Below are 22,975 nucleotides of genomic sequence, written 5' to 3' on the forward strand. Positions count from 1 at the left end.
AAACAAATAATAGAACTTTACATCATACTTGTCAGCGAAAACTATGTAATGTACACACACCACGGTGGAACTATTGTACGCAATCTTTGTCATATACACTCCTACCTTTAGTAAATAACTTGCAGCTACTATTCCTTCATCCAATTGCTTTTATCCCAGATCTTGTTTGTCACTTCATCTCGTTTCTTTCATGATTTTTCGTGTTTCCCTTCGTCTTTCTTTCCTTCCTTTTCCACAATACATATATTCTCTTTACTCTTCCAATAAAAATTTAGTCGTGAGAGGGCGCTCGTGTAGTTGCTTTCTTCTGTGTCCTCGTCTTTTTGTGCTATGTATCGAAAAATGTAAATACTCCAACAAGCCCAGTTTAGCATAGTTGTGTTGTAGACAGACGCCCCAGTGCGCGATAAGTGCATGCTAAATACGTAACAGTTTTGGTGGAGGTCCTGGGAACCAAGACAGATACCGCTGGTTCTCGACAGAGCCATAGACTTGTTGGATTACCTTGGTGTATGCTGCGCGAATGTTGTTATCGGTGGGCATACGTTTAGAATTGAATTTACTGTGCTGTCGTGTTCTACCCATGACGTTATTCTTGGAATTGATTTTTGCAGCAATGCGGTTTAACTTTAGACTTTCGCACAAGGGGGATTTCGTTGAACGCCATTCTGATGTCCGCTCTAGTCTAAGACTTGTCTCCTGATTTCGCAGTGCTCTCTGCGTCGGAAGACTCAGTTGTGCCGGTCATGTCCGCCAGATTCGTGCCGATCGTTACCTCCAGAGTTTTCTGTGAAGCTTTCGACGCCGTTGAGTAACCCACTGCACTTACGTGCGCTAAGAAGAGTATCCTCGTGCCCCGTGGCATCGTGCCCATGACTAGGGGATACACCGCACTGTGGGCAGTGAACTATTCGGAGGAGGCAGCCGTATTGCCGTATTACTTCGTGGCATGACACTCGCCCATTTCCAGGAAGACATGTCGTCATAAACAAGGACATAAACATAAGCAAGGACGGTCAGAGAAGTTTGAATATACAATCAGCCTGGGCAAAGGATTTAATAAACCTGTCTGAAACACAATGGCAGTATTGGGTGAGAAGTGTCGCGCAAAAACATAAAGCTGGTAACAACCTGCTGCAAATAAAGATGGACTAAACTTAGCCCACCCGCGTTGATATGGAGGAGCCCCCCCCCCCCCCCCACCTAAAAAAAAATCTGCTAAAACTTTGTGGAAGTGATCATTAGAAATACTCGCACAGTGAATAATTTGCAAACATAAATTTTTCTTGCTAGAAACAAGTTACAGGCGGTAGCCTTTGTCGAGTATTGACCGACCATGTGGCACAAACGTCTGAGCATAGCACTGCACAGCCGATACGCGATCTTTCCAATAGCTTTCATCGTTCCTGCACACGCGTAATGGTAAGACAAAACTACTTGGACGGTACATAAGAACCATGCTGCGTGAGCGTATTCGGCTGGTTTAGATCTCCACAATCCAAACCACAGACCGCAACTCTTAGGACAGTTCATCCGTGCTCCCGAAATGGTGCCAAACTGCTTAGTTAAGCGAACAGCTTCATCCACGCTAGACTTGTCTGCTCAAAAAAACGCCAGATCATCTGCATAAGCTAATACTTAGAGGCCACTGCCTAGGATACGGAAACCACGAATGGCACTATGCAGAATGCTGGTACACAGAGGCTCTAAGTAGAGTGCGAACAGAAGAGACTGTAATGGACACCCCTATTTGAAAAACGAAAAGATGGACACCGGTTCTGAAAGTGAGCCATTCACAATCAAGCGGGTAGGACAATCATTGTGGGCTAAGACTTATTCCTTCGTAGACAACTGAACAAACATTAACGTGCTCTACAAGTGAGAACTGAAAATTGTGCCGCACACGATCAAAGGGCTTCGCAAGGTCAATTTGAAGCATTGCCAGTTGTTCCTGGGAGCTCCTGCAAAACTGTATAACTGTTCAGGATATCGGTAGACTAGTTTGAATAGAACGACCCCTAAAATCATATGCCTGAATAGGTCGAAATACAACCGACATTGGAACCTGTGGCCGATTAGACAGGACTTTTGCAAACGTCTTCCGTATTAGATAGCTTAATGGGCCTATAGCCTCTACATACTGCAATTTTGTTTTATCGATGCTCTTTGGTATCAAAACAATGGGATCTTTTGTGGACGTTTGCGGAAGAACTGATATTCAGACTGGTGGTGAAAATTATGAGTAGAATGGTACTCAAGAGGGGATTGAAGGCCTTGTAAAATTCTCCAAAAAGGCCATCATCCCTAGGCCTAGGTGGCGACTGAACAATGGCATCTTCTAGTTCAGCAAAAGTTAAAGGGGCACTTATTGTCGAGCATTCATTCTTTTATAGGCGTCTCTAAAGCGAGACGAAGCGCCTCACAGCCCCAGGACCCGAGGCTTGGGAGAAAGCGTAAAACAGAGACGCGTGGTATTTCAAGAATTCCGATATTATAAAATGCTAGTCACCAAGACACAAGAAGTGCTGATATTCTCTTGGCAACCGCATGACAGCGCACATCAAACAAAGCCTGACGAGTCGGTTTCTCAGAGTGCAAGGTGCAATTGGTGCGATGCCGAACATGGGCGGTCCTGTAGAGTTCCGCGTCAAACTTTTGAAGCTGGCACTTCACACCGGCGATTTCCTCCGCGTAGAAACCAGGAGTGCCACAATCAAGATCATAAAGGTTATTTTTTTCTGCTTTTTGTGGCAGTCTGTTTTTGAACAGAGTTCTTTAGTGTTGTGAAACAAAGACTTGATTTCGATGCTCTTCCCGCCTCCTATTTATAGCTCATTTTGCTTTGGATTGTCGGGGCATGACGTCCTTAAGCGCGTGCGAAAAATATTACTTCCACCGTGCACTAATGCTTTGTTTTACAAGCTACACATGAAAACAATGCCCGCGTGAAGATTTGCCTTCAGAAAACGGGCATTTTGGTGTCATATGTGAGCAGCCTCCTCTGGAATATTTCTGAGACAATTGAACACAGCTTCAACTGCTCTAACGACCCAATTCTGTTCTGAGAGGTCTTGCAGCGAATCTTGAAAACGCGAATTTGTTTGAATCCCATACCATACGGTACCTAACCGGACAGTAATATGTGGATGAACCTCTTGATATGTTATTTCCGATTGGACTACACAGCTTATTGATAACTAGAATGATTAACCGGCACTGTAAGTCAGCTGTTTCGACAAAACCTCATTTCTGCCAGTTGATTGTTCATCTGTGTGGAATTGTACGAATAGACTGGCTTTATCCCACAGTGGCACTCCCTCTTGGTGATGAGCTCAGCCTTACATCCTGTCTAGTGCTCTGTTGCTCTGTCTTTTTGAGGTGACTTTCGTGGCGTTACCAGAAAGCTTTGTAAATAATTCATGTAAATAGAACATGATTTCCTTGAAATAAATGCCATGCTTAAAAAATGCGGCCATAGCCTACAGTGCACTTACGCAACAGCCAGCGAAGCTGAACTGCTTGCGCCGCCGCGGTTCAAATCCCAGTAGAGCCAAGATTTATTTTTATTTATTTCACTTGGCACAAACGAACAAACATCCCAAGATCTTGCTCTTGATTTGCCCACCAAAATTATGCTTCGCACTAATACTGAAAGCAGAAAACCTCAATTATAGTTTTAAAACATCAGTTTCCTTCATCACATCGTTTGCTTTGGATTTTTGCAAAGGAAAACGCGACATTGCGACCACCGGAGTCTTGATCGCTCCTCTTCACTGTGATGAGCAGTTAAAATAAGATTCGGCTGCTCCGTCGAAGGAAAACCGCGGAATCCGCAATGCACTGGCAGCATAGAAGCCCGATTCACTCACAATTTTTCACTGCGACACAATGAAAATGTTTTATAGCGATGCGCTCAAAGCCTCGTCGGGAAAAATTTGTGTTTTCTGCGGTAATATTCGCCCATTGGCTAGAGGGTGAGCCATAGGGCAATGGGGAACTTGCGCTGAAGTTTGCGGTGCCGACTGCTGCGCCATAACACACTGCCTAGCGAGAAGAGCAAGCAGTTTTGGGTAGTATTATTAATACCTTTCCGCGCCACCTTGAGGCGCTTATTGGCGTGAGCCTCCGCGCTCTGTCGAAGGCGCACGTGGCGTGCGTCAGCGATCTGGGCTACGCCGAGAGAAGCCAGGCAATCAATGCTGTCAGCCAAAAGCGGGTATCTAATCACGTAGAATGTGTTCTCGCGTTTGCAGCGACCCAAACGGCTGACAAAAGCAGTTTTGAGTCACCGAATGGAACAACTGCAGTGCCACCTTGGCAGCGCAGGTTCCCCATAGTAAACCGTGGAGAGTGAACAGCTCCCGAGGCTGTGTGAAGATGAGCGAGGAGGACGGGGGTGAGGTAAGGGGCAGACTTCATCTTCGTATGAATGGTGGGTTGACAATGCAGCATTTTCACCAGGTGTCACGTGGCGGTGACAAGCGTGCAGACAGCGGGCGAGCAGACAGAAGTCACGGTGCAACATATTCTTTATTCGGCTTCGCGCCAACAAATAACTGAATAGCTCGGCGGCGGTCATAGCAAGCAGTATGTTTGGCAGCCGTCGAACAGAATCACCGCTGTTCACAGCTGCGCTCTATGAGAGCTGACAACAAACTTTCTAGATAAAACACAAAAAACAACCACAACAATCTCGAACCCCGTAGTATCAGTTGCGCAATCACTCCACAAAAGTCGGTTCGCCTCTTGCGTCAAAAGCAAAGCAATAAAGCCGCGTGCCGGCAGATATCAATAATGAACAAATATTACAAGTCCTCGCGGATGTACTGATGTGTAGTTTGAACGTGCATCGCGCGACCCGTGGCAAGTCTATAGTTCGCCGCTTCGCATTGCATCGTAAGTTGCGCCTAAGGCGTCGACACCTGTTGCGACTGTAATGGTCTGTTCACTTGGTCAAAAGCCTTCAAATATTGCACTTGTTGTAGACGAGCGCGGAAGTGAAGTGGCTTTAATTATGTGCTGTACTGTGCATTTCTAGTCCGAGCGCTCTTTCCTTCTAAAAAATGCTTTTGTGACAGTCTACAGACATCAATATTTTATTACGTCTATTCATAAGTTTAGGCTGTCTATACACAAAAGTTTAATAAAAGTATATGGCCATAAATCTATAGTGTGTCTTTGGGATATCTATTGCCTATAAACTAGTCAACGGGATTTGTCGATACAAAGTCCATAGACTCTATAGACAAATGACTATGTCCTGTCTAAAGATATTTTTGTAAGGCTGTGCTGCCTACTGGGCATAAAATAGTATAAATTACGCAATGCATTCACAGTGCTACTGGTGGCAGAGTGACTGAAAAATTTTGCAAGCATATGACGGCAACGCCACAAATGTTAACGACTTGCTGCCATTGAAGTGAGCACTCAAGTCTTCGAACACTTCATTGGCGGCCGTTAAATTCCAGAAGTTCGCTCGTGCAAGGGTGAAAAATTTGGCAATCGGCATTCGTGCAATGAGCATAAGCATAAAGGTGGTGAAGACGTCCGAGAATAGTCTTTTCATGCGACTAAAACACCGCGCATGCCACATATACGGCTATTATATAACTGGTGTTGGAATGGCAACCTTGCTGGGAAGCCGAAAACATGGTTCCAGGCAGGCAGTTCAGGTACTTGAGCGCATACTGAACGACGGAGCAGTTCAGACGAGACGTTTTAAAAATCGGTCACAGAAGTCTGTAATCAAAGAAGTTGGAGATGGCGGACACTCAATATAGGCGATTCGCAATGCACACATTGCTTCCGATTCCCGGACTGATAGTACTCGAACTGCCTTTGCTTGCGACCTCAATTTGGCGATACTGTCTTTCTGCGCTCTTCCAATCGCTTCAGCCTTGTTCATTGGTTTATTTAGTTCATAGATTGACTTGTCTCTTTAGGCGAGTTTTTTCCTTCTTGTAGTTTTCTGATGTGGCTAAAGTCGCTTGCAAACATGTGCACCTATTCTCCCTATTCATGTTTTGTGTATAATTTTTGTCTTTATTTTGCTCTTGAATGCAGTGAGTTGACCGCACTTGAGAACAATTTTTGTCGGTATAGTGTCACCAAAAAGTATATTTTTACCCGCGGCACCCTTCGCCAATACAAGAAATTTCGCTGTTGTTTACATCCCCACGTACAAAGTTTTTGGAGACGGAGGAAAGTGAGTGAGCAGTCGGTGTAGATATGTGGCCACCTCTTTGTTTCAGAGCAAATGTTGAACAATTACTGCTAGACATTTATAGGAATTATATCGGTCGCAAGGGCATGTTTTGAAAGTTACACAGGTTTTTTATACACTCATACAGCAAGCACACACGCCGCACCTGTATTTTATGCCTGTATAGAGTCCATAATAGGCGTAATATTTCTTGTCGCACTAATTCGAGGGTAGCACCGAACGTTTCTTAGCTTGGCCTCGAATGCATTTTGATGATTTTCAGAACTAAAATCTAGATGGCTTTATGTCACTACACTCAGTGCCTAACAAACCTGTGTCAATCATATTAATAGCTTTTTATTTAAACAAAACTTTCGTTCCTGAGTGCAACTTGCTCGTCGGGATGAATTACGTCCTTCCGATTTTTCGCCTTGGTGACTTCAGAGTGGCCCTGAAAAAAATAAACAGAAAAGAATATTTGTATCAAGAAAAATAACTGGTGCTATGCTCTTTATAGATACCACCGCTAATTCGAGCCGTTTAAGGAGACTTCTCCCTACTGTTGGGGCGAATGCATGTCCTTAGTTGAGTTAAGCATGTGCATCATTAGCATGTTGATTCATTGTTATAAGTGGCTGTGATACAATCCTTACATCAAGAGAAATCAGAAGTTTTGTACACCAATCGTAATAACCTAAAAATTACCGATGAACACTTAATGAACTTATGTGCGAGTAATGCGAAAGCAGCTCGATCTTACTGCATATCTATTCTAATTCTTTTCTATTTCTTTGCAGTTGGTGCAGTTGTAGGTACTAGAACTGATTATAGCTGGTTAACACTTTGTGTTTTGCCGCCTTCAATGAAGTCACGCCGTTTAAACTAATCTCGTGTTTTGTAACGCCCCCACTTTGTCGCAGACACCTATTAATGAGCCATGCGTTGGTTATGCATTAAAAAAATAATTGCTCTTAGAATTTTGATATTTAAAAAATCTGAGTTCCTCGTTTTTTCTGGCTTTAATTGCACTTCAATGACGACTACTATTTATTCATTTGAAAATCTACTTTCAATTGACCGCCTTTAAGTTTATAATCAATTTTTCCTGCTTAAGACGGTTTTGTCGTGCAGTTAACCGCACAGGATGAGAGCCCACTGTGAGTCGCCAGGAAAGAATGCTTTAGTTTTCCTAAGTAACCCCACTTCCGTTCAGTTTTCTCCTCCTGGGACTGCATCCGTGGTGCAACTTACCTGCTTCTGAACGGGTGGCATCCACCCCAATCTGCGCCAAAGCGGACAAAGAAGGTCGCTGGTGAGATTTTTATTGCCATATCCTGGTAGCTCACTGCCACCTGCATAAGATGTGGAAGATGCATTGTTAAATGTAATTCTGAGAGACGTCAGTGTAAAAATAGTGCTTATCATGGCACGGAAGTTAACGACGTAAGCATACTGGCTGTGCTGGTTTTAACAATAGGCAACGCACTTAGACAACTATAAGGTCAAAAGATGACCATGCTATTCTCAGAAAAAAATTGAATGGCCATTAACTTCTGTCCGACCTTTGTATATACAATGAAGTCACTTCACATGCCATGTCCTCGAATATCGTCTGGTAAAAGAGTGATATGGCGGTCGCACTTTCACGAACCTAACAAACACAAAAACCCTTATTACGTTTTAGCGGGAAAGGCATTTAGTTCACATAGTAATCTTGGGTGAAAATTAGCTCAAATTTCGAAGAAATTGATGCTAAATTCAAGAAGGGGTCAGGGCGAAGTTTCCGCCTTGAATGCACTGGTGCCACAGAAAAGCTTCTTAAGACGAGATGTTCGGATTCATTTCGACCTCGGAAGGTTTTATCTCGGCATAAAAACCAACTCTCGCGCGCAGCGAGCATTTGACCTGACGCCTTATAATGTTCGGCTATTGCCGCAGATGGTTGTTGCTGGTACAGTAGTATAGACTGCGACCCACGTTAGAGGCTCGTTGAACGGAAAGCCAATGAATGACGCTGCATATACAGTGCTACTTTGGTAACCGAGCACGTAGGTCCGAGGAGATTTGCGGAACATATCAGTGCAGCGCAAGTAGATTTAATATCGGGGTTTAGAACGAGTAAAGTCTGGCGTTTAAGTTTATGATAAGTCTGAAAGAATTGCATAACAGATCTCTTAAGGCCCCCTCGTATTTTTAGAAGGGTCAGGGTTCGGGCTAGTGGGTAATCAGCATGAATGATCCGTTTCTTTGATTTAAAATTAGTTTCTGTGAGTCGGGTTTGCTGGATGTATGAGCCTAGAGGGAATAAGTCTCTCTTACCGTTTACCCCCGCACATACGAAGTTAGTCAAGAGAGGAGTAGTAAAAACATGCCTGTCCAATGCAGTCAATACGTCGTGCACCTGCCTAATCACAACAAGTTTCAATAATCAGGTTCATCGCCTTCAGGAAGCGGGTTACCCGAGGTACCTTGTAGTAGCAGCAGCAGAAAGCATGCGCAGACAAAAGAAAAACACAACGTTGACAGATAAAAAAGAAGGTACCCGCAAAATTGAAGTGATACCTTATATTCACAGGATTTCCCACGGCCTCAAAAAGATTGGAGAGAAAATTGGTGTAAAAATTTGCATGTCAGCCCCAGAAAAACTGTCCCGCATGTGTAAGAACACAAGTCCAGACAAGCAGGATAAGAAGGCCTGCTCTGTAAGGCATCAGAACCCATTTGTAACTTGTGCCGATAGCGTTATATACAGGTTGCCACTTTCATGTGGCAAGTTGTATATCGGGCAGACAGGCAGGTGCCTGAACAAGCCACTCAGCGAGCACCACAGAGGTGTTAGAGATCAGGGACCAGGTAATCTGGCCCGTCACTGCCGTAGTCACAAGTGCACGCCTAACTTCAAGGAGTGTTCAGTATTAGGAAAAAATAGCAATCAAAAAACGAGAGAAATAATTGAAGCGGCAGAGATGGAAAAAGAGGGAGTGGGAAATTGTATCAGTGATCCTTCGGTGTTTTTATCAATGAAAGACTTAGCTTTCTTAGGTGCAAGGCAGAGGGCGAAAGTGTGAAACTTGTGCACTGTTTGGTAGGTTTTTGTTGTTTTTTATTTTTTATTTTTTATATTTCTTAATGTTTTTATTGTTTTGGTTTTCGTCTTTCCTTGACACATCATGACCTTGATAAGATAATCATTGTTAGTTGTTTGTACCTGCGCAATACCTGACCTTTATAAGGCTGTCAGCGCCAAATAAAGACCATTCAGTGGAAGTAAGCGCTTGTGTTGTGTCCTGTGTATTCTGTGCGCTATGAATCCTCATGCTCGTATTTTTGCTCATGAATAAATCATGACAACAGGCGAGAAAAAAGGAAGAGAATAACGGAAAATAAAAATGAAGACAAAACACAGTTTTAATGTATTAGCAGGTATATAATAAATATGAAGTGATTGCCTCGATTCAGAATGGCGAGTTGGAAGTGGGCTTCAATTAGCTACCACTGTTGTATGTCTGTGATGTGGCGCACATTCTATGGTTGAAAGAAAGCTGAGAACAACCAGATGGTTTGCGCTGGGCACACGTGGTAGGTTGAGTAGTCAAGTAATTCGGAGATATCTGGGCCCGGGTCAAAGTTTGATGCGCGGAAGGCAAAGAAGAGCACGGGTCAGTATGAAAAAGCGTTGAGATGAATGGAGAACTGATGTGCGGCGAAGCATCTTAGTTATTTGTGCTGGTGTGCTGCTGTTGCCGAGTGGTAGAGGAGAACACGATGACTCACGAGAAAGTACCGATACCAAATACATATGGTAGCGTAGTGTTGGAACTGATCTAATACATTTTGTAGCGCAGTGCTGGAACTGTAAAACACCAGTTCAGCCAGCCAATTTAAAAGTCAGGTGAAAAGAGCATTCTATAGTACTGACATTTGAGCACGTTTTGCCCTTGGATAATATTTTGAAGTTTTTCCCAAAATAAGTTCAATCAGAAAACTCATTGTAATTATCAGAAGCACAGCCAGACGGTGCGTGTAACTGGAGCGTGCAAAGATCATAATTCTTGTAAAGAAATGGCGTTCCAGATGTTTTATTTCTGCATACAGTACTTTTATTTCACAGCCTGTTGTCTAAAGTTCACGTAAAGTAGCACACATGCAATAAGGTCCCTTAGTGCAGTTCTAGAAGATTCTGTGACCTTTTGTTTGCTATTTAATTGAAGAAAACGATGGAGTTAAAGAGGCTGTTATGCGATGATTCATATATTATTTCTTCCTCAGAAATTCACTGCAGTCTATAACGTAGGGACTCGTCTTTAACCTATAAAGAATATTGAAAGACCTTCTTGCACAGTGGAATTTAGCCGGCCAATGGAAATAACTTAAGCCAGCATCCCTAAGCGGCCGAAAGATTACAGCACGCAAAAAAAGACCATATAGAAAAAAGGACAAGCACCGAAGAGAAGGCTGACAGCCAGTCCTCCAAAGTAGGTAGCGCATGTGCTGAAGAAGCTGCTCCAGTGTGAAGAAAGGCGGAATAATGGAAACACTTCGGCCGATCTGCGAAACACGAAAGAAAATGTCAAATTAACACCTTGTCGCAGAGCTTCTTTTAGCAGATGTCGAAAGAAAGGCGTGGCGTTAACGTGTAGCCCAAACGCGCTGCTCCTGAATGAACACAATTTTTAAGAGAATCCTGTGGTTTCAAGACCTTTTTACACAATAACTTATTGTCCACCATTAGGGCATAATACTGCTTATGCGCTGTATTACATGTTGTACTTCTGCGCGTATCTCGTACTTTTGTTCTGCAGCAGGAGTTTTCTTCTGATGCGCTATTTTTGTGATCAAAAAGTGGATAATTGTGTTTCAGCATGATCTTGAGCACAGGTAGATTATGTGGTTTCAATGCGCTAGCTCGTAAACCTACTTGACATTACCAATCTGTTTAAACGTCTTTGTTAAAGCTTGAAATTAAGCACAGGGGCGAGGGGTAACCGGCAACTCTTGGAGCACCGCATTCTTTTATCCCTTGCCTAAGATAGCAACAAAAAAAAATTAGTCGGCGGAGGAGGTACACATTCCGCCCAGAACAGTAAATTGTCTACGCTCATCCAAGTAGAATATTGGCACAGTCAAATCAAAACCTTATTTTGGGTCAAATACATGGCCACGCTCCACCTGAGAGTCTTCGACTACCCTCCACAGGTGACTGCACGTTGCCAATACCTTTCTGTGTGAGCGCTGAGGGCGGCACTGGTGTTTCCTGCAGCAACCGCTGTAACGTTTACGGCACAGTAGTCCAAGCTGACGGGCATCCTCTCTTCTGTGACACCAGCGTTAACCCTGACGAACATGTGAGCAAGCTGGTAGGCAACCATGAGAAGCGTTACGATGCCGGCACCCTGCGGAACAGTTGAGCACTCTTTGTGTGGAACGGAACGTTTTCAACCTATCGTCCTCTCACTCAAAGAAATATGCGGGCCAGTTATGGCTTTAAAGGCTTCATGTTCGCGCCTTACGGCACACGGCAAACGGCGTGTTATTCATGGTTTCTGTTATTATACTTCGTTGTTTATAGGTGCATCACAACCTCCGCCCGTCCTTGAGTACCTCTCACTGCCGGACCCAACTAGATATACACACAACAGACGGCCCTCTGCAGATAACCCATAGGCGCGCCAAACGCACTGGATAGAAAGCCAGTGGACAGAAAAGTGCGCACATAAACATGCTCAGATGCAGTCATTGAAGGCGACCTTAAAGGTGCTAGCTATCTATCTAGTGCAACAATGCCAGCTATGGTAAAATAGTTACCAAACTTCCCTACTGCTATCGCGATATCCTCGGCTCACGAGACGACGAGGTATATGGCAGCGTTTAGGGAACAGAACTAATGTGAAATAAAGTGTCGAACACATGAATTCACAAAAACATAATGTAGCGTACAAGAAATCTGACTTGTGCCAGAGCTGTGCCTCCTAGTCGTAGCACTCGTACTGCTTGGCAATGCAATTGGTCAACAAACAAGTCCTTCGGAGCGTGTCTAGTACGAAATAAGTAAGTTATGTGATTAGTCTCACTTCGTGAAGTGTAACACTATTAGCGCAATGATGCATCCTTGGCCTCAACATCGCACTTTCATATTGCGCAAAAAGCGGTTGGTCATTGGGTTCTTTGCCACAAGAAGACAGTGTCCTCTGTAGGAAGTGCATAAATCTGGCTACTTTTGAGTCGTTATAGGCTTAACACCTGCCAGAACTATGGTCAACTATCAACCCATTTCCATGCTTGCAAGCAATATGCTTCATAACATACGTTCTCATCATACCAGGCAGAATAGATCTTCACAAAGGCGATATGTTAGCACGAAAACAGTCACACTTATAGGCAGAGCCATCGACAGGACAAATAGAGATAGAAGAGGACGTTAGACTCGACCGCTACATGCAACAGACGTTCAATGTCGATGTAATTATTAGGCCTCAGGTGCCGGCCCCCGGATACGGAACATTTATATACTTCATTGAAGTGACCATGCAATATGGCTCTGGTGGCAGTGCTGCCCGTTTCCTACTTTCCCTGTAGGACCACACTATTTCGTAAACTTACAGTTGAAGTTCGAATGAACAGAGCAGAGAGGGTCGAAAGAGATGCGGGAATGAAAAACATAGTCACTCTTCATTTGGATTTGCCCGTAATCTGGCGGAAGATGTCTCCGCACTGCCTTTCAGCACCAATAGACTTCAGAGGAGCGAAGATCTTTTATATTTTTTTCTGTTTAAACTCTTTACATAGTGCAGGGTGGTGGCAAAATGGCGGGGTGTTTGTTGGTGCAGTAAGACAAAGACCTTTCTCCGCGTACCTTTTGTATACCGCAGACGTGCCCATGGACGTACCTTAGCGTTGGCGAACGGGACAGTGAGGCCAAGTATGAGAAGTCCAACAAATGGCCCGGTGATTGCAGCGTTAACGGTCATGAACATCTGCGGCAGGGGCGACAAAACGGAGCAAATAGTCCTGCTTAAAAAAATCACATTTGGCGCTGAAAAGAAGCAGTTCGGCTAAGAAGAACAACGCACTGCAGGGCTCAGGAACGAGTTTTTACGATGCTCTGAAATGTATTAGTACACTAGTATTAACCCTTTTTGCTGCCGAAGAAGTGCGGCCCCGCAGCCGACTGACGAACTCGCATCCTATTGCGGAGCTGCAGAATGTCCTAACCACCGAAATACAGCTTTCATTCATAGCTGCAGCATCTTTCACCTGACCTCCAATCATAAGTGGCGCCTAGTGAGGAATGGCACAAACTTAATTGACAGTGGGGCCATTGGGTTCATATGAAAAAGGCAGGAAATAAAATGGGAAGTTCCTAGGTGAACAACTCGTTTGTTTTATGCATAGATAAATCACACGCAAAGACTATTAATTAATGAATACTGCGTGAACAGTGGTGCAGGAATTTTAGCACGAATCTGAGCTGAGCTACATATTTCGAATAAAAATCTCTGGCAATACATTTCACGAGCCGACGTGTTCTGGTTGTTTTCTCCTGAAACGAAATAACTTAGATTCAAACGTCAGCATTAGCTTGTGATTTTTATTATTCTCTTGCAACGATTATATAATGAGCAAAATGAAAGCCAGTTGCCAATGCAGAAAACCTGGAGTGAGGTGGGCAGTAGAAGTCAGGTGCAGCCCACCGTGAAACCCTTTATTTTGTTCCGTGGCTGCGTACAAACACACAACTAAACATGCGACTGCTCCCTGCAAAGCAGTATGGTTTTCAGAAATCTATATCAACTGATTCTGCTCTGTTACGCTTTGAAGGTAATTAAGCTCACATTATATAAATGCGCCTGTTTACCTCAGGAGTTTCCTTTGGTTTTAAGAAAGCATCAAACTGGATTAAACGTGAAATACTTTTTGGAAAATTTTTACATTACGGAATAAGGGGCGTAGCATTCCAGTTATTAGGCAACTTTTTGCAGAAACTTTCGCTGTTTGCAGTTACTATCGTACCTCGGATTCCCAGTTCAAAAGTGCGGTCTTCTTCAGAGCTCTGTATATTTGGCCATTCATTATTTTTATTTATCTTCATGGCAAAATTCCTATCCCTGGTACTTCACATATTCTACCATACTCTGGTGACAGGAGTGCCTGCTTTTCATCGCATAGCTTGCCATCTATAGCGTAAGGAACAAACCAAAGGTTTGATAACCAGGCCGGATAGCTTTGTGCAAACCAGCCTAAGTTACATGTTAGTAAAACTGAATGTACAATCTTTTCAGCCATGAATGAAAGCAATAAGTATAATTAGCGCACTCTCATTCCAGTCTTGTTATTTGGAGCGTGTTTCAGTACTTAGATATCTCACTGTTTCAGTCCATAAAAACCTTCGCTAATCATACCATGTAGACTTCGTAACGACAAAAACTGCCCCATACATTGGTGCATTAAATAAATTTCGCGCCCTTCTACCAACAGACCAGAGAAAGTAACTATATTTTACTGATGTGTAATCACGTATGCCGTACTGTTTGTTGGCAAGATGTGAATTGTCCTCATCTCATGTGTTATAGAAATCGCAGCTTTGATTTATTGCAGCTTAGGGCTATTATGGAATATATATATATATATATATATATATATATATATATATATATATATATATATATATATATATATATATATATATATATATATATATATATATGTATGTGTGTGTGTGTGTGTGTGTGTGTGTGTGTGTGTGTGTGTGTGTGTGTGTGTGTGTGTGTGTGTGTGTGTGTGTGTGTGTGTGTGTGTGTGTGTGTGTGTGTGTGTGTGTGTGTGTGTGTGTGTGTGTGTGTGTGTGTGTGTGTGTGTGTGTGTGTGTGTGTGACTTGTAACCACCATCTCTAGGTGTTGCGTGCCTGCCGATTTCGTGTATTGTTCATGCTAACTGTAGTGCCGAAGACTCGGTCAGGTGACTTGTTCGTCACCTTTTCTCTTTGTTCCACTGTAAAACTGTATTTGCCAAAATTCAAAAAGGGCCACTTATGCTCCGCGTTCGCAGTATGACGCGATAGCTTAATCAGTTAGAGCTCATATATGCAGAATGGGTCATTCTCTATTTGACATTCATACATCCCTGGAAATAATTATACCACTCCTGGCAGCAGTGGTGCAGCCGTTAAGCAAAGCGACACGGCCCTGCGATGGCAGTTTTTGCCATCGGTGGGGCCTGTGCGAAGCAGGTTACTATTGGCGGGCAACCTCTCCTAATCAATGATTAATGTAACTACCCCCCCCCCCCCCTCCACCTGCCCCGGTGCGCAGTTTGCCCACAATCCGGTGGGCAGGTTGTGATGACGCCGCAAGGTCGTGTGATCTATATAGGTGACCTATATAGGTTGCTTCTCTGTTGATTTTTCGTGGATTTTGGCTCACGGTCAACGACGCCGGGTTTTCTGCGACACGGGCTCCTTAACCCTACCGCATTAAAAGAAACCACGGGTAGACATTCCGGTATACTACCTTACGAGGACTTGTAACGATACATGCTTATGATAATTAACTGCACCCAAAGACGTCCCAATATGTACAGTGCGTACAAAAGAAAACGAGACGGAGGAGGGGAACGCCTACCGAATTGCGCGAAAGCCTGGTATACGACTAGCTGCACCTGTTCGAATAAAAAATGCCAAGCATGCTGAAACGGACCGAATACCACCTGTGCTCTTACACATGATTTACCTAACACTTTATTAGTTACCGAGGTGATTCAGGGCTTCTCCTTCTATTACGCGACCGCTAAGGAACGCTAGACGGAGTGAATCCGCTACTTGCAACAAATGGCACCGTACGGCAGTCGATGGGCATGCATTAAAACTTTATAATGGGGAGTGGTGACGTCCACGGATGAGTCGGCATCTTTAATTGATTTTAAAATGCCGCGATGGCAATGGTATGAAGCCTTGGTTTAAAATTCTTAGTGCTTGGCACGATTCACCATGCCTTATGGGCGCTCAAACACAGACAGAAACCAGCAGTGAAGAAGTCCCAAAGAGTTTCTTGGAGTCAAGTGCGTACAGTATCGAGGAGTAACAAGATGAAAGTGTCCGATATATCGTTCGCTCCGCTGAATGATCGCCTCGACATGAGCGGCTGCTGAAACATTCAAATCAGAACCGCAGGTCATCGTTAACGCGCTTAAACACATTACACGTAACAGTTGCTTCCCAATGCCGCCAAATCACGCTTCAATACCGTCCTGTCACTGTATATTATCTTCCGCCTGCACCTTACGTGCAATGGTGCACTTCCCTGGCTTTGTCTCGATTGGGCAGAGTCTTTGCAAATTTTAAGATCTCGATTGAGTTTCTAGGACTGTTAGGTTTAACGTCCCTAAAGCGACAAATGCCATGAGATGCGCCGTAGCGGAGGGCTACGCATAATTTTGACCACCTAGGTTACCCTAACGTGCACTGACATCGCACAGTACACGAGCCTCTAGCATTTCGCCTCCATCGAAATGTGACAGCAACAGCCGGGATCGAACCCACGACATTCGGGTCACAGCCGAGCACCGTAACCACTGAGCCATCATGGCTACTTTCAACTCAGTTGCGTCCTGAGGTTTTTCAGCGACAGCTACATTACGGTAGCATTTCGAGCCTTCAGCGTGGCGGCGCCACCACGCTGTCATGCGTTTGGTCACGTGGTGTCGAGGAGCTGCCGGCGGCGCGGCGCCGTGGCTGATCACTTGGCTCGTCACGTGGTTGGTCACGTGACCAGCCACGTGGTGCGGAGCAGCTGCTGCTGCCGCGGCGGCGCGCTGGCGAAACCGAGCTGCCACAGCTGTGCGCATGCGCTGTGTCAAGTGGGACGAATATGAAGAAGGAACGCCCAGCGAAACGGAGCGGCGAAAGACCGACTTTGCAATTCCACTGAGCAAGTTCCACTCGGCCAGCTGTAGCTATCGCGTCACTCCAGGTTTAACCAGAGCTTAACCACCACCAATTTTTTTTATACAATGGCGGTGGTGAGTAAGGGAGAAAAAGTCTATGCCCTTACCGACATGGCTGAACCAAGGTACGGAATCAGCACGCTGCAAGCCGTCGTCACGACCCCAACTGCAAAGGCTGTTCATTCAAAGGAGATTGTGTTATGCGCACTGTAAACAAGAAACTGTACGGATATGTTCGCAGCCCATCACCTATTGTCTTTATGATGCAATCCAAGCGAGCGGGGGCAACCTTGAAGAAAGGCGTCACAACGTCGAAGTACCACACGGCTGCCTGAGAGTTCACCACCGAAGATACGGTGCTGCACATAAAACAAAAACGAAAAACCAATGACAGCTGCAACAAATAATGAAGCTAAAATGTAAAGAGGTGATATAAATTTAGTCGTATTAAGTTTTTCAAGCTGCGTACTCAGCCCTACCCAGAACATTTAAATAGTTGTTTTGTTTGTTTGTTTCTTGAGCTTGATGTTGCTTAAATTTATACTGTTCACGGCATAAAAACAAAGGCTACACGCTTCTATTTAAATAACGCACGGTTGATTGGTGACTACGCAATTCAATTCGAAAAATTCAAGAAACCCGAGATTAGACGTTAGTGAACAAGGTAAGGGTTAATCATAGACATACCTGACTGAAGCACTCACAACACCGGCCAGGAAGACGCCGGAAAGCCCAGAAAAGCCACGAAAATCTTGCACAACGTAGAAGGGCACCAACTGTCACAAAAGAAAACTGCAGGATGATCACGTTGCTATTTCATGGAAAATGAGGATCACAATTTCGGCTCAAATTTCTGAACGCACGTAAAAAATGTGTGCTACTTAGCGTACGGCTATTCATGGAAGTTAGCGCATGATAGTAATTGTCTAACATTAACGTGAAAGCCGCACTAGAACCTTGACTGGTCTTAGGTTAGAGTCTGTTATGTGTGAATGCAATGAAGTGCGACTTAGGAACCGGTGTCACGCCTAACCTGCTCTGCGACAATATGAGAGCTGTGAGTTCAGGGAATTTCATTTCGCCCAAACGTTTTGTCTGGAAGTGATTGAAAACAGTTTTATTTGAGAATGTGTGACTGCTCCTTGAATAATACAAATCTATAACTCAAATGCAACATGAAAAAAAAAAGAACGTAACAAGTTGTGATACACAGTTGAAAGCCTCAAGGTCTGCGAAAAACCCTCGCCAAATACCCCGCCTTAAGTATGAGCGATCTCAACAGAGGCTCACAGCAGCTGAGGGGCGTTAGATCTAAGCCAAACATCAAAGTCGCGTTACCGTAATTCGAGTAGCTTTTCTTCGGCTTCCAATTTCACTCGACCATTGCCAAGCACAAGGTCTCAGAAAGCGACAGAGAAGCTTATACTGACTTGCCAAATGACGCGTGTCTATCTCGTGATGTGCAAGTTTGCGGAATTTCCGAGGCTGATCTCAAACGGGCTAGTCGAACATGCAAGAAGGTCACCATAATGTGAACGCAAGCACTGGCAAATTACTATTCAAAGAGTAAGTAGTACAACACAGTAGAAAGCTGAGCGAGCGGGAAGCTGTGCATGATAATTTTATGGGCGCAGACTTTACGTAGATTAGGAAAGGAGACACACAGGACAGGAGCCGTGTCTTCGACAAAACGCAGGTCTTGTTTTCTCATCCACATTAGCGCACCAAAAAGGTATGGCAACATTGCATACCACCTCGTGTGGAAGTGCTATCAGCAAGTCTGAGCTTTCACTGTCAAAAACAAAGAAATTGGCTATCTTCTGACATTTCAATTTTGTTTTCTTTGTGAGCTTGAATTGATAACTCTTAGTTTTTTGTTGTTGTTGTTGCATTGCGCATATGTATCCGTTTGCTTTCCAACACGGCGCGTGTCCTGTGTTTTCTTTATTCGTATTGGTAAACTTTGTACCCACAAAACGTCATCAGTAAGTAGTTCGTTTGCAAACCGTGTGTTAATTTCTTGAACTCAGGGACACCTTGTAACTGTCCGCTACAAACTGCTACTGCTCGATCTTCCGACGCAAGCAGGGAACAAACTAGGTAGCCCGAAAAAAATTTTCTCTCCGTCGCTGATCTACCGCAGCCTACATCTAACATTTCCTTGCCTTGGAGGAAAATGTATTAGATTCGCGTTTATATTCTAATTGTGTGCCTACTGCTGCGATGCGGCTCTTGTAATGACTTCTTTCAATCTCCGGCTACGTCAGAATTGCTGTCATTGCACCGTTTTTCTTCAGTACAGCAAAGCCGGGAAATTAAAAAAAAAATGTTCCAATGGGCGGGAGCTTGTTGAGAAACTATCGTGAGATTGTCTCCTCGTTAAAGCAACGCGCTTTAGAAATTCCCTTAATTACGTTAGACTCGACTGGTCGCTTTGTTACGAAGTCAAAGATTTGATTATTCTTATTGCGCCATGGACATGCCCCTTCGACAACGCCAGGACCCATGGATTTCATCCTTACTTGACGTCCTTCGTGCACACTCTACGGCCTCCTTCCCTCAGGCCATTCGTCGTCAAGCTTCTCATTTTGCCCTCCGCGACGATCTTCTGTACCGCCGTAACTATTGTCCGGACGGCCGAAAGTGGTGATTCCCCGACAACTCCGGTACGAGACTTGTGGACACCACCATGCCGACCCTCAGAGCACTCACGCTGGCTCGCTGAAAACTTACGAGCGACTACGCCAGAGGTACTATTGGCGGGGCATGTATACAACTTCGTCGCTATGTTCGCTCCTGCACTGACTGTCAGCAGCGAACGTCGACACCTCGCCCTTCGACTGCCCCGTTACAGCCGTTACCGTGCAAGGCTCGCCCTTTCGATAGTGCGGGCATCGACCTATATGGGCCGCTTCCCTTCACGGCCGCTGGAAATCGATGGATCATAGTCGCCGTGGACCACCTCACTCGGTATGCTGAGACCACTGCCCTACATCCGGCTACCTGCTCGCGACGTCACCTTCTTCATTCTTCATCACTTCGTCCAGCGTCATGGCGCTCCTCGAGAAATTCTCAATGACCGCGGCCGTGTTTTCTTGTCTGAAGTTGTTCACGAGCTTTTTCGATGCGTGCCACAATGTCCAGTACCGCACCGCTACTGCTTACCACCCGCCAAACCAACGGCCTCACCGAACGATTCAACCAGACTCTTGGGGACATGGTCGTCATGTACATTCACTTTGATAACTATGATTGGGATGAGGTTCTTCCTTTCGTCACCAGTGCATATAACACCGCATCTCAAGCAACCACCGGCAACCCATTCTTTGTCTCATTCCGGATTGAGCCTTCCTGTCTGCCGGATACAATCCTTCCCTAAAACCCCGACAGCTCGGAATACACTTCCCTTTCGGACATTACCCGCCATGCTGAGCAGTGCCGCTAGTTGGCTCGCTCCTTCACCGCAGAACGTCAAGGCCTCCGCAAGCACGAGTCCGATCAAGACACGCCCGCTGTTCACTTCTCCACTGGCTCACTGGTCTGGCTCTCTGTACCGGCTGCGTCCAAATTTCGGCCAAGCACATCGGCCCTTGCTGCATCTTAGAGTGTACGTCACCTGTTAGCTACATCATCGAACCGGTGACACCTTCTTCGGACCATCGTCGCCGTGGCAGTGACGTCGTTCACGTCAGCAGCTTGAAGCCCTATTGCAGCCTCCTCTTCGTCCCCTCGCCTTGAGTCACCAGGATGGCTCCCTCTTTCCGCTGGGGCAGTTGGAACGAAGAAGATGATCCAGCACCGACGCCAGCGGCGACGAAGCGTTTGCGCCGCCCGTCGGATGCTCGTGCTGGAGAGCTGCCGCTTCCGGCTACAGCTTACTTCACAGCAGAGACGTTTCGAAGACAGAATTAGTTAAGAATGACGACTGGATCTCTTTTGAGATCTGATGATTGCCTGCACCTGAGGTATCCATGGAGCAGGCAATCATGCCATTCATGGCAGGTTGAAGTATCCCTATCAAGGCTCCGCTGCCGGATCCAACCCTTAAATTTTTATTTGCACAGGTTTGGGTTGGCGATTAATCCCGTCTGTGTATACTGTGGTCAGCACGAAACTATAGATCATTTTTTCTTGTTTCGTCGCCGATACTCCACGATGAGAAGATGGTTTTTAGAGCAACCGCTACAACAGCTTAGCCTTTGTTTGAGCAATCCAGTCATATTGTCGTTTGGAGCCACCATACTATGGTACAGCCACAATTCTGTTTTTACCGCCATCCAAAATTTTTTAATGGAATCAAATCGGCTACCTTGATAATTTTCATCTGTTGTCAATATTATTTTTATTCTTACATTTATTATTATCATTTAACCACTCGGCTATAAACATCAGTCTCGATCTCCGCGTGCGTATGCAATTTTCCGTTTCATTTCGCTGTTCGTTTTTGTTTATTTCTTCCTTCCTCAGCATTCATTTTATATTCGTCCAGGAAATATTTATCTGAAAAACCCTTTGTGTCCCCCAATTCTTGGCCAATCCTCCTTTGTGGGTATGTGCCATTGTATGAGGGCAACAAGGACAACAACAGCTGCGGCTTGTGTCCCGGTCTCTCACCTCGCTGGTTCTGAGATCACTTGTGCCAGGGTCTTCGTCGCCGGCGCTTTCAAAGTGCCAATAAACCGCTCTACACGCGCAACAACTCTGTTTTTTGCTCGCGAGAAGAAAAGGTTTGTGGACCGCAGGAACAAGTGTTTTTAAACATTGTTTTAGGGGGCCGGTGTTGCGGGTTGTTAGCATATTCTCTGCCTTTGGTGGTGCGCTGTAGGGGCAACGTCGACGTCAAGCCGACGTGGCAAATCCGGCAGATGTGCTTTTGTTCTAGGCTTTAGAAGGGCTATGCAGCACACATCACTCAGTATGGCGGATTGAGCAATGATCGTGCGCAGAATAAATGCTGCTCAAAACTAAGCTTGCACTGTCGAAATGAGAATTTATGCTATGCGAAAGACCAGCTTGATATTCAGACGAATAGGCTTCGAGGAAGACTGAATAAGGAAACTGAGAATTTTACTAAGGTAATTTTAGATTTGAACTGTTTTCTGTTACAGAATAACGATCAGGTAAAAATTCTGGAAGGGGTGGGTGTGCTGGCTCCTTGATTCATGCATATCCAACAACTGTAGAGAAAACCGCTTTCCAGGAGGAAAGAGTATATGAGCGCAATTTTTTATATATTGTAATATTTCACAATAACAATAAAAATACCGGCAGATCTTGCGTCGGCAGGCTTGCATTTGTTTTTCAATTAACGTTTTGGCTATCACCAGAAACGTTTCCTATTGGCTTTCTATGGCAGTCTTGACTGCTCGATGAGAGGAATGAAAAATCTTCAATGAAAAATTTTGCTACACATCGCAGAAATGAGCAATTTACTTCAATTTATTCATAAGAGTACGTTACACTATTTCAATATTTAAAATTTTTGATAAAGAATGCTGGACATGTGAGCAGTTTTGTGAAGCGCAGCAGATGTACACATGACAAAGCTGGTGCCGTAGTCATGTTTAATGCAGCCGGTTTACCCAGTATACGATGTACGGCGTTTTATGTAGTGTACACTACTTACATGTGGCTAAGCAATAGCGGGACTTCGATCAAAGGAACCGTTTGCTGCTGCAGCCCGACACCTTAACTGTTTTCGCCTTCAGGATGCTCAGAATCTCTTTTTTGCGCATGCAGAGACGACATAATAAAGACGAGGAAAAAAGGACGGGGGAAATAATTCTGAGAATGAACCAACCCGACCCACAACTCATATTTCAGCATGCTCCCTT

At 44.7% G+C, this 22,975-nt stretch overlaps 1 pseudogene; it reads right to left on the bottom strand.

The window, feature by feature from the left end:
- Positions 1–22,975, bottom strand: part of LOC144108349 (sodium-coupled monocarboxylate transporter 1-like) — a 92,076-nt pseudogene that overhangs the window by 36,000 nt on the left and 33,101 nt on the right.

Source organism: Amblyomma americanum, chromosome 10 (assembly GCF_052857255.1).
Source record: "Amblyomma americanum isolate KBUSLIRL-KWMA chromosome 10, ASM5285725v1, whole genome shotgun sequence".
Classification (NCBI taxonomy): domain Eukaryota; kingdom Metazoa; phylum Arthropoda; class Arachnida; order Ixodida; family Ixodidae; genus Amblyomma; species Amblyomma americanum.